The following is a 10,463-nucleotide window of genomic DNA, read 5'->3' as shown; positions in this document are numbered from 1 at the left end:
TTGTGAATTCCACCAATGCATTGTTTTTCTTTAATGTTCATCATTAATTATTTGCTTTTTTAAAATGTCCCATATAATTCTTTGTTTGCAACTATAAAAAGCATGTGGTTCAATGAAGGGTTATGTGGATATGTGATGTTCTTCAAGATGTTACTCCTTGCATTATGTATAAACATTGCTATATAAACATGAAAGTTTGATATCTTGTGGATATCTTGTGTATAAACATTTTGAATTATGTTCATATGATTTATGTATGACCTGATGATCTGAAAGGTCCTGCTCTGATAGCATTGCTGTCATCTAATTCGATTGTATTTGAAACTGAATCCCATCTATTTTGTTCATACTGGTTTGGAGGAGAATGAAGATGCCAAGTATTCCACCACACCTCATCACAATGATCTGTTGCTACCTCCTAATCTGCAGATTTTGTGTTCAATAGAAGAATATACCCTGACACGTCCGAATATGCGTGTGTGTACCACAAGTGTATCGGTGTCGACGTAATAAAATACCCGGTGAGTCGGGTAGTTGAATCCACATGAACCAGGGCTACTAGTACTAACTTCTTCTCTGCTTTCTAGCCTAATGATATACGGAAAGGTGTGGTGATCTAATGTGTGAAGAAATGAATACCGGAGATGAATATACAAGGGTAAAATGGAGGGAGTGTTTCAATCAATAAAGATGAGCTACCCGGGCAATGCTACCCCTAGGATGTAACATGAAGTTCAAGATTCGCTAAATGCTTCTAAGCCGAGTCTAATGAGTCAAGGTAATACAAGAACAACCAGCCCTTGCCTCCAAGCCACCGGTACTAGTCCCCTACAAGGTCCCGGTGGAGAAATTGACAGATCTCAACACCTCACACCCCATATGACCGCAATACGCTCTAGGGACACCTAAGAGTGAAACCGATTCCTAAAAGATAGATCCAACCCTAATTCCCGGTGAAAAATCTCTAACCCCCTACAAGGTTCTGGTGGAGAAATCTCTCAATCTCAGGCCTCACACCAAATATGGTTGCATAGAGTCTAGGGAATACGGTGATAGGAAACACTCAATCGGAAGGGAAAGGGGACGCTCCACTATCTCATGACTTACCCTCTCAACTCTCTTTAACCTTGATGTTCTAACTCTAATGGAGACCTCTCTCTCATCAAAGTAACAAATCATGTATTTACAATCAACCACAAGGATCAATAAAACATGCATGCAATGGGAAGACAAGATTAGAACTCAAATCAACTCGGATTAACTAGAAACATAAAGCAAATCAATACAAAAGAATATATCCTTGGGTGCACATGCCCAAGTACATACTAGGGTTTAGCCCTCCATGGGGCAAGTTACAAGACAATGATTAATACAATGAAAAGCAACAAAAACCATAGAGAAAACCCCCTTCAATTGGTGATGATTGGCCTTGGTGGGTGGTTCAACGTCTTGAAGGATTCATCTCACTCCTCAAGAGCAGCACAAAAGAGAAGGAAACTATCAAAGTTGGTGATGAACACCCTCCAAATCAGCAAAGACCTCCTCTCCAAGCCCTAGCCGTCTCACTCCTCAAGAGCAGTACAAAAGATGAGAAAGAATAGGGCAAAACGGCTATTTATAGGCCTTAGACCGCGTCTGTCACGTGCCCCCACGTGCCTATATGGATTTTGCATGCGCCCGGGTGGGCTGCAGGAATTTCCATAGTACTCTCCATAGTCGCGGTCCAAACACTCTTCTCTTGAAGCCACATGGCCGGGCACATGTCCATGTGGTAGACTATAAGACTTTTCTTCATCGACGTATCTTTGAGAGGTCTTGCAATCTTCACAAAGAGAAGGAACAAGAAGATGTAGCTGCCTTTGTGCCCTTCCAACTAATGAATTGACTTGAATCTTCTTTGAAGTTGGCACACATCTCCACGTTCATGAACTCCTCTCGTGTCTTGGTCCTTGAATTGAACAAGAACTCCCAACATTGTGTCTTTATAGCCTATCGTTGCTTCCTTTTTACTCATCAAGGCATTCACAACCTATATGCATAAAAGAACACCAAATACACAATATGAGACATAAACCATGGTTAAAATGATGCTCAATGCATGCAAAACATATATAGAAATATGTCTACTCAAGCACTTATCATACCCACTTGTTATTCTTTAAGCTGTTATTGTATGTTGTGGTTTCCGTCAGTGAAGATACCCAAGAAATAGACTGAAACTAATTCTGTGGTCTATTAGAATGGCTCCCAACAACTGAACATCTCTTGAATTTGTGTCCTCGAACTCAAGCCATCTGGATTGATGTTAGTAATTTGTCTAGGAAAACAGTTTCGTTTCCTGATGGTTTTGCTTTTGGGACATGGATTGAGGCTGATTTTAATGTATATTCTAGTTTTGTTAACTTGATTTTATTGTTAGGTTGCTACCCTATTGTAATCAATTCGGAGTTGGATGCTAAAATTAAAGGGTTGGCTTTGGCCATTCAGGTTGCAGCTTGGTATGGGCTTCAATTCAAGCAGATCTTAATTAGCTGTCCGACTCTTCATTCTACTTTCTGTCTGGATGATGGGATGACTAATTGGAGAGCTGCTGCTGCCTTCTAAGAGATGCTGCTACTGCTGCCTTCCATGATCTGTTGCTCCCTGCCTTCCAAGAGGTGATGCTGCCTGGTCCACACTGTCCCAAAAACTTGGAAGCAATGTCTTTATTAAACTTGCATGCCATAGTATATCAACTACTTCACTTTCTCTATTTCATCAAGGGAGAGATTTACCCAAATGGTTAATGAAGATCTTTCATTCTAATGGTTTTCGAGTTCTTTGTAATCTGTGCTTTTATTGGGTTTAGTTATAGTGTTTTTTTGTTTTTTTGTGACTTCTTTGTATTGTCTTTTTGTTCTTAATAAAAAAATAGCTATTTTTATGAAACAAAATAGTCCATCTTTGTGAGCTTGGAATGAGAAATGGAAAATTTATAAAAAAAAAGATTATTTCATTAAGAAAATAGATACTTTGATAATGACAAAGAAATAATATATAATTTATGCAATTTGGTACATGAACATCTGTGTGCATTTCCTCCAAACATAAGTTCATGCAAATCAAGAATTGTCAAACTGCATATCAAGAACTGACACAATTATACCTTCATTCATTACTGATAGTTTATAGAATAAAAAGAACTGATCATATCATTAAGAAATCAGATCCCTACATAATGATAAAGAAATTAAATAGTACATGATTTTTTGCAATTTGGTATATGAACAGAGTTAGTTGTGCATTTCTGTGAAACATAAATCATGTCAGTCAAGAACTATTAACTACAACACAATTATACAGTCATTCATTCATTCATTTATTACTGTTATGATCACATGAGTTACAAGCTATGAAAATTTTGGCATTACAAGATTGTTCTGTTCTTTATCTCATTAAGCTTGTACAACTTTTTCTTGGGCCATAACAGGAAGAGGAGGAGCAGGAGCAGGAGGGCCACAGAACTGTGTCAGCCGGTGTGTCTCATAACGTCCTTTTGCCCTGCCGCAAAGGAAGCATGCTAGAGCAAGGATCACAATCAAGAGAAGCAGTGGCAAGGATATCACAATCACATAGCCCATGTTCTTCCCTCAATCCTAGTTAAACACTAATCAACAAGTTAGAAAAGAAAACTATAGAAATTGAAATAAATCTCTTCAATCCATACAAAATTCAGAGAAAAAGAAAGGGGAGGAACATACCTCTGAAGAAGAAGGAACTTGGTTTGAGATGTCTCTGAACTTGATGATGTAGTGATGTAAGCTATGATGAAGAAAATGGAGCAAGAGTCCAAATCAGCTTACTTGGAAATTTCAAAGCAATCCATATACTGGCACCACTTGGCAACTAATATGTTGTACTTAATACTTAATTAATTTTAATAAATGAAGACAATGAAGGATTAGGAATTTTAATCCTACTAATTAGAGATGATAAGTGGGCATATAGATGATAAATATAGTGCATAATCCAGCCTAGATATTTAAATCATATGAGGCGCAAATGAAAAACATATGAACTACCTCAATTCAACTCAAAAAAACTCAAGGCGATAAAGGAAAGATAAACAAAAGCAAAAGTAATCAGGCTCAGATATCATATTAAATGCAAATCAAACATGTAACTAAACATATTCTGTAGAAAAAAGAGAAAAGGAAGAAGAGATATATAAGACGGCGAATATGTTCTTCAATGGCTAATATGAGTCTATGTTTCTCAAGCAAACTTGCTTTGTTTGGATTTATCCTTGGTCTAGGCCAGTTTTAACAGTGATATTGGAGCCAGTCCAGTTGCAAACCCAATGCTCTATGTTTGTGAGTTTGTGGGGTGCCAATTACGGTATTATCTAAAAAAAAATTCAACCATGTATATACTTTTTCTTGGTCCTTTAGACAGTGTGTGGAATGAGAGGAAATTAAGGAAAAAAAGGGTAGAAAATGCAAAGTTTACAGGGAAAAAAAAAGGATCATGTTAATCACACAATAATGAGTATAAATTAAAGAAACAAGTACTTGATATAAAAAAAAGGCAATACACATGTAGTGCATATTCATAAGATATGTTTCATATGAACCTTATCTTTCCTTAACTAACTGATATCAATTGCTTGCTCCTTTAATTTCATGTTGGATAATCACACACAAAAAAAAAAAAAACAAAAAAAAACCTAAAAACTTATGAGTAATTCTCATCAAATGATAAAAACTAAATTTTATGAAACTTGATAACCCATACAACTACAAAACAACTTTCATTCCAAACAACTTTTTACAAAAAGAAAAAATTACAAAAAAACTATACAAAACAAACTTCAAAAACTTCACTAAACTTCACTAAACCTAGGGTTCTATAATACAACCAAAATTACCCTCTTCAGACGAATAAAACTTTTTAAAATGAAGGATATGTTGCTTCGGCTTCAATGGCGAGCGTGGTAGGTTCGGCTTCAATGGGGAGTGTGGTGGCTCCGGCGGGGAGTGTGGTGGCAACCCTTGATTCTCCTCTTCCGGAACGCAATGTCAAAAAATTGAAACTACAACGAGAAAAATCATTACAACTAACAAAGCAAAAAGGGTTGCATTTGCCCAATCCATAGTAGTAGTAGTAGTAGTAGTAGTAGTAGTACTAGTAATAGTAGTAGTAGAAGAAGAAGAAGAGGAAGGAAAAGAAGTTGCAATTTGAAGACGAAGAAAGTTAGGGTTGCAAGCTTTGAAGAAGAAGAAGAAGTAAAGAAAAAGATCAATTAAACTATGAAATGACTTGCCTTGGGATGAATGCAATATATTTCATTTCCAAGATTAACTTCATAATATTTTTAAGTTTTTCTTATTGAATAATTAATGCTGAAGAAATGACATATATATATATATGAACGAAAAGATGTGAATTCCGATGGGTGTGCTCCGAAGCACGGTATTCTGCACTGGAGTGCTTATTTCCACGGTATTATGCACGGGCGTGCTTTTTCAAAAGAAGTAAAGAAAGAAGAACAGAAGCGTGAATAGGTTGCATGCCATATATATTAAAATAATATATATTAATTAATTAATTAGCTTAAAAGTGATTGATGTTGAAAAGATGTTTACTTTTCTACACTATGCTTGACTAGTGTACAATCACCTAATTATGTCAATTCTTTGCTTGACTTTTTACTTATTTTACTTATTTTTATTTTTATTACTAAATGGGTACAATCCTCATCCATCATAATTACTATATGGGTTTATTATTTTACTTTTTTTTATTTAAAATATTTTAATTTATTATTTTGGTTCATTATTTTACTTTTTATTTTTTATTTAAAATACTTTAATATTTTGGTTCATTATTTTACTTTTTTATTTTTTATTTAAAATAATTTAATTTATGAAATAATATTTTTTAAAAAATATGAAGATGTTTTGCTAAAAATTTAGATAAAATAAAAAAAAAATGAATCTCAACATCAATCATCATAGTAATTTTTTCATGATTTTATTTATTTTAGTTTGTAAGAAATTAAAGATCTTAACTTTAAACTTAATAAACATCTTAATACTTTTAAGGAAAATACTTCTTTTTCATTGCTCCTCTCCTCATCCATCATGCTTACTATTTTGGTTCAATATTTTTACTTTTTATTTTTTTATTTAAAATAATTTAATTTATTATAATTAGATAATGATTTTACTAATTCAAATAATAAATAAAATTAAAGTATTCTAAATAGAAAACAAAAAAAGTAAAATAATGAAGCCATATAGTAATCATGATGGATGAGGAGAGGAGGCAAGTGAAGCTAAGAAGTGACATAAACTAATTTGTAAAATATCAATAGTCCAAAATTATATAAATATTTTTTATATAAATAATTTTTAAAGAGAGAACTCAAGAAAAGAGTTTCATGAAGGGAAAAGAGTAAGAAAATATTTAAAACATGAAAAATATTATTATTGTTTTATTTAAAAAATGCAAACATCGCAAAAATAATTCTCCCTATGCTTCATACCGTTTTCAGTGTATGGGTTCCAGAATGAGAGAGCGAGACATGAAGAAAGGATCTCTAAAGGCTAGCGCTCGGTAGTATTACTTGCGTCTTTTCAACTACTGAGTTTTGAAGTTGTAAATTAAGTAGAATTAGGGTTAGTATCACTTGTGTTATACTAACCCTAAACCGTAAACCATGAACCCAAAAACCTAAACCCTAAAACCCAAACCCCAAACCCTATACTATAAACCCAAAACCCTAAAACCAAAACCCTAAACCTTAAACCCTAAACCCTAAAACCGAAACCCTAAACCCTAAACCCTGGAACAAGAAACAATAAACCCTAAACCTATAAACCCTAAACACTAAACCCTAAATACCCAACTATAAACCATTAAACCCAAAACAATAAAGCCTATGTGAACCCCAACAACCATCACAACTCATGATTGCAGCCACCCTCAGTGAAGTCAATGTATCCAATTTCTTGCTCAATGCCTCTACTTTGGCTGCTAAGGATGTAACAGCATCAATTTCATGAAGTCCGGCCATTTTCTTCTTTTTCCTTGGATTCCATTGGTAGCTGCTCATGGCCATTTCCTCTACCAACTGCCAGGCTTCTTCAGGGCTCTTATTCCCCATTGTACCTCCTGTGGTGGCATCTAGAAGTTGTCATGTACTTGGATTAAACCCATTGTAAAAAGTCTGAATGATCATCCATTCGGGGATACCATGCTGTGGGCACTTCCACAAGAGGTCTTTGAATCACTCCCATATCTCAAACAAGGATTCAAGCTCCATATGAACAAATAACAATATTTCATTACAAAGCTTCGCCGATTTCCCCGGAGGGAAGTACCTTGCAAGAAAAGTTTTGATAATGTCATTCCATGTCGTGATGGATGCTCTTGGTAAAGAATGTTGCCATTGCTTTATTCTTCCTTTTAGAGAGAATGGGAAAGCCTTCAATCTTATAGCATCATCTGTAACACCATTAATCTTCAGCATGTCACAAACTTCCAAGAAGTTTTTAATATGGTTGTTTGGATCCTCATCGGCCAAACCATTGAACTGCGCCGACTGATGTATCATTTTGATGAATGCTGGCTTTAGCTCAATGTTTGGAGCTATAATCAGGGGCCGCATAATGCTAGATTGTATCCCTAATAATAATGGTCTAGCGTAATTATAAAGTATTCTTTGTTGTTCATTCTGTTCTGCCATGTTGTCAGACCCTTCAACTTCCTCTTCAGCTAGATTCAACGGTTCTTACACATGTTCTTTACCCTTTCTTCTGAGTGTACATTCAAGTTATGGATCACCTTCAATTAATATCAAAGGGTTCCCTTTGGTCATACCCTGATGATGCACCAAAATAAAGAAAACAAATCAGAATGATGATAGAATAAGAAGATGTGAAGTAGAATGAATGATGACAGGCTAAGATAACAAAGTGAAAAGTATCTCTAAACACCTACTCCCCGGCAATGGCGCCAAAAACTTGACAACGCCCCTTGTGTGTTGCCTACAAGTGCACGAGTTTGTCGAAGTAATAAATCCCAAGTGAGTGGGATATTGTATCCACAGGGAGTAGGGAATAAAAATACTAAAATTGCTACTTAACCAAGCGAAGATGAATAATGATTGTGTTGATAAAGTGTAATGTAACCATAAATGAAAGAAACAAAAATGAGAGGCCCAAGTAAGTGAAAGGAAAGGCAATCGATAAAAATGGGGTACTTCGATAATACTCCCCTTAGGACTAATGTTTCAAGTGTAAGACCTACTATTATACGTCCTAACTAATTCTTAATGAGTCATGGAAATACTAAAGTACAAGGTCCCAAACCTAAGGTGAACTGTGACTAACTCTACACTATGTCCCGGCGGAGAAATCGTTCAGTCTCAACACCACACACTATGCAAAGTTACATGGAGTTCTAGGGATTAGAAGTGATAAACCCTATTCCTATGTGTAGATCTAACCCTTTGGTCCAGGCGAATGACCCCTAGTAATAATTAAGCCCCAGATACTAAAGTCACTTCAACGCGTTACTCTATTGCTCGCGCAACTAAGCCCGAGCGGAGTTCATCATTTAGTTCTTCACTCTATTGTAACCGCAAAGAACTCTAGGAATTAGAGGTAGGACAAATCACACTGGAGGAGAAAGGGACGCTCCGCTACCTCTTGACCCACCCTCTTAACCCTCTCAAATCTAGATTTGTCTAACCTTCGCGGCATGTCACCCATCCACAAAGGTTACCAAGATGAACTCTCAACCCTAGTGTCACCCTAAGGTAGAAATCATTCAACAAGCATTCAACATTGAAACTCAGTTAAAAACATTAATTAAGTAAGGCATAATAAAAGGTCAAAGAAACATTAACATCCTAGGGTTCACAAAATCCAAGTACCCACTAGAGGGTTTAGCTCTCCATGGAGCATGATACAATCAATAATGAAATCGAAAGTAAAAACAAGTAATCCATAAGAAAATCCCTCGTTATTCATGTCGATGGTCTTGTGGAGCAGCCTCTTCATCTCCAAAGGTCCCCTTGTCCGGCCTAAGGCACAGCAAGCCGGATAAGTGTCGGTGAAAGCTCCCCCAACAACCTTCTTCCAAGAGAATCATGGTGTTGAATCCGTAGGACCACTCCAAATCCGTAGGACCACTCCAAAGACTTGCTAAAAGCCTCTCAAAACAATAGCCGACGGCATCTCAAAAGATGGAGAAAAGTTGGAGAGAAGGGTGAAAAGATTTCCGTAAAATTAGGCTGAATTGCGGCTTTAATAATGCTGGAATTGAGTATCCACACACCCCTGTGGATTTTTTACACGGGACTGTGGAATTTCCCCACGGGCATGGGGAATTTCCACAGGCCCGTGTGGATTATCTGGAAACCTATTTTTCGACCGGCTGTGAATAGTAACTACTACAATACTTCACCAAACACTGCCAATTCTACACTTTTCATTGAGGCAACATACACGGGCACACTTTTATGCCGTAGATCGCAACTCTTCTTCGATCTAAGTCCTCATTGGTGAAAATCTTGCTATCAATGCACAAGTTCGGATACGCAAATGTGACTGTCTTTGTACCCCTCCAACTCATTGTACTGCCTTGACTACATGGAGGTTGGCACACATTCACATATCTTAGAGCACCACTTGTGTCTTCGCATTGTTCCTTCTAAGATTCCACCAAATAGTGCGTTTACAATCTACTTTTGGCATCTTTTCTTAATACTCAGCTTCCTCACCCTAAATGCGCAAAAGAACACAAAAACACATGTATTAGCGCTTAAAACTGATAAAAGTAATACTCATCATAAGGAAAGAACACTTTGCATTCTTAACACACAAACACTTATCAATGACTCCACTTGAGCCGCCAACCATGTGACAGCATCAACCTTATGGAGACCGGCCACTTTCTTCTTCTCTCTTGCATTCCATTGGTAGCTATTCAAACCTTTTTCTTTAATCAATTATCGTGCTTCTCCGGGGGTCTTGCTACCAAAGGTACCTCTGGCTGCTGCATCAAGTAACTGCCTTGTGCTAGGGTTCAACCCATTGTAAAAAGTCTGAATAATCATCAACTCAGGGAACCCATGTTGAGGAGACTTCTGTAGGAGCTCCTTGAACCTCTCCCATGTCTGAAATAGAGACTCCAATTCCGTTTGCATGAAGGAGGATATTTCATTCCTAAGCTTTGGAGATTTTTCAGGAAGGAAATATCGGGCAAGAAAAGCTTCTACCATCTCCTCCCATGTAGTAATCAATGCTCTAGGTAATGAATGTAGCTATTATTTTGCTCTCCCCTTCAAGAAAAATGGGAAGGCTCTCAACTTGATGGCACCATCCGTAACACCATTGATCTTGAGAAAAGAAGCCAAAAAGTAGATCATGAATGCACTATTTGATGAAATTTTGGAAGGAACAAACGTGATGACA

The 10,463-nt window shown here is 36.6% G+C and overlaps 2 non-coding genes across 2 annotated transcripts; both read left to right on the top strand.

Moving 5' to 3' along the window:
* Positions 1-7,232: 7,232 nt before the first annotated feature.
* On the top strand, positions 7,233-7,339 carry LOC120252353. Its single transcript, XR_005533890.1, has one exon. It is a non-coding gene; the product is annotated as a small nucleolar RNA R71 (small nucleolar RNA).
* A 2,776-nt stretch (positions 7,340-10,115) lies between these two features.
* Positions 10,116-10,222, top strand: LOC120252284. Its single transcript, XR_005533827.1, has one exon. It is a non-coding gene; the product is annotated as a small nucleolar RNA R71 (small nucleolar RNA).
* Positions 10,223-10,463: the final 241 nt, after the last annotated feature.

This window comes from Dioscorea cayenensis, chromosome 20 (genome assembly GCF_009730915.1).
Source record: "Dioscorea cayenensis subsp. rotundata cultivar TDr96_F1 chromosome 20, TDr96_F1_v2_PseudoChromosome.rev07_lg8_w22 25.fasta, whole genome shotgun sequence".
NCBI lineage: Eukaryota > Viridiplantae > Streptophyta > Magnoliopsida > Dioscoreales > Dioscoreaceae > Dioscorea > Dioscorea cayenensis.
This window is presented reverse-complemented; position numbering and strand designations above follow the sequence as displayed.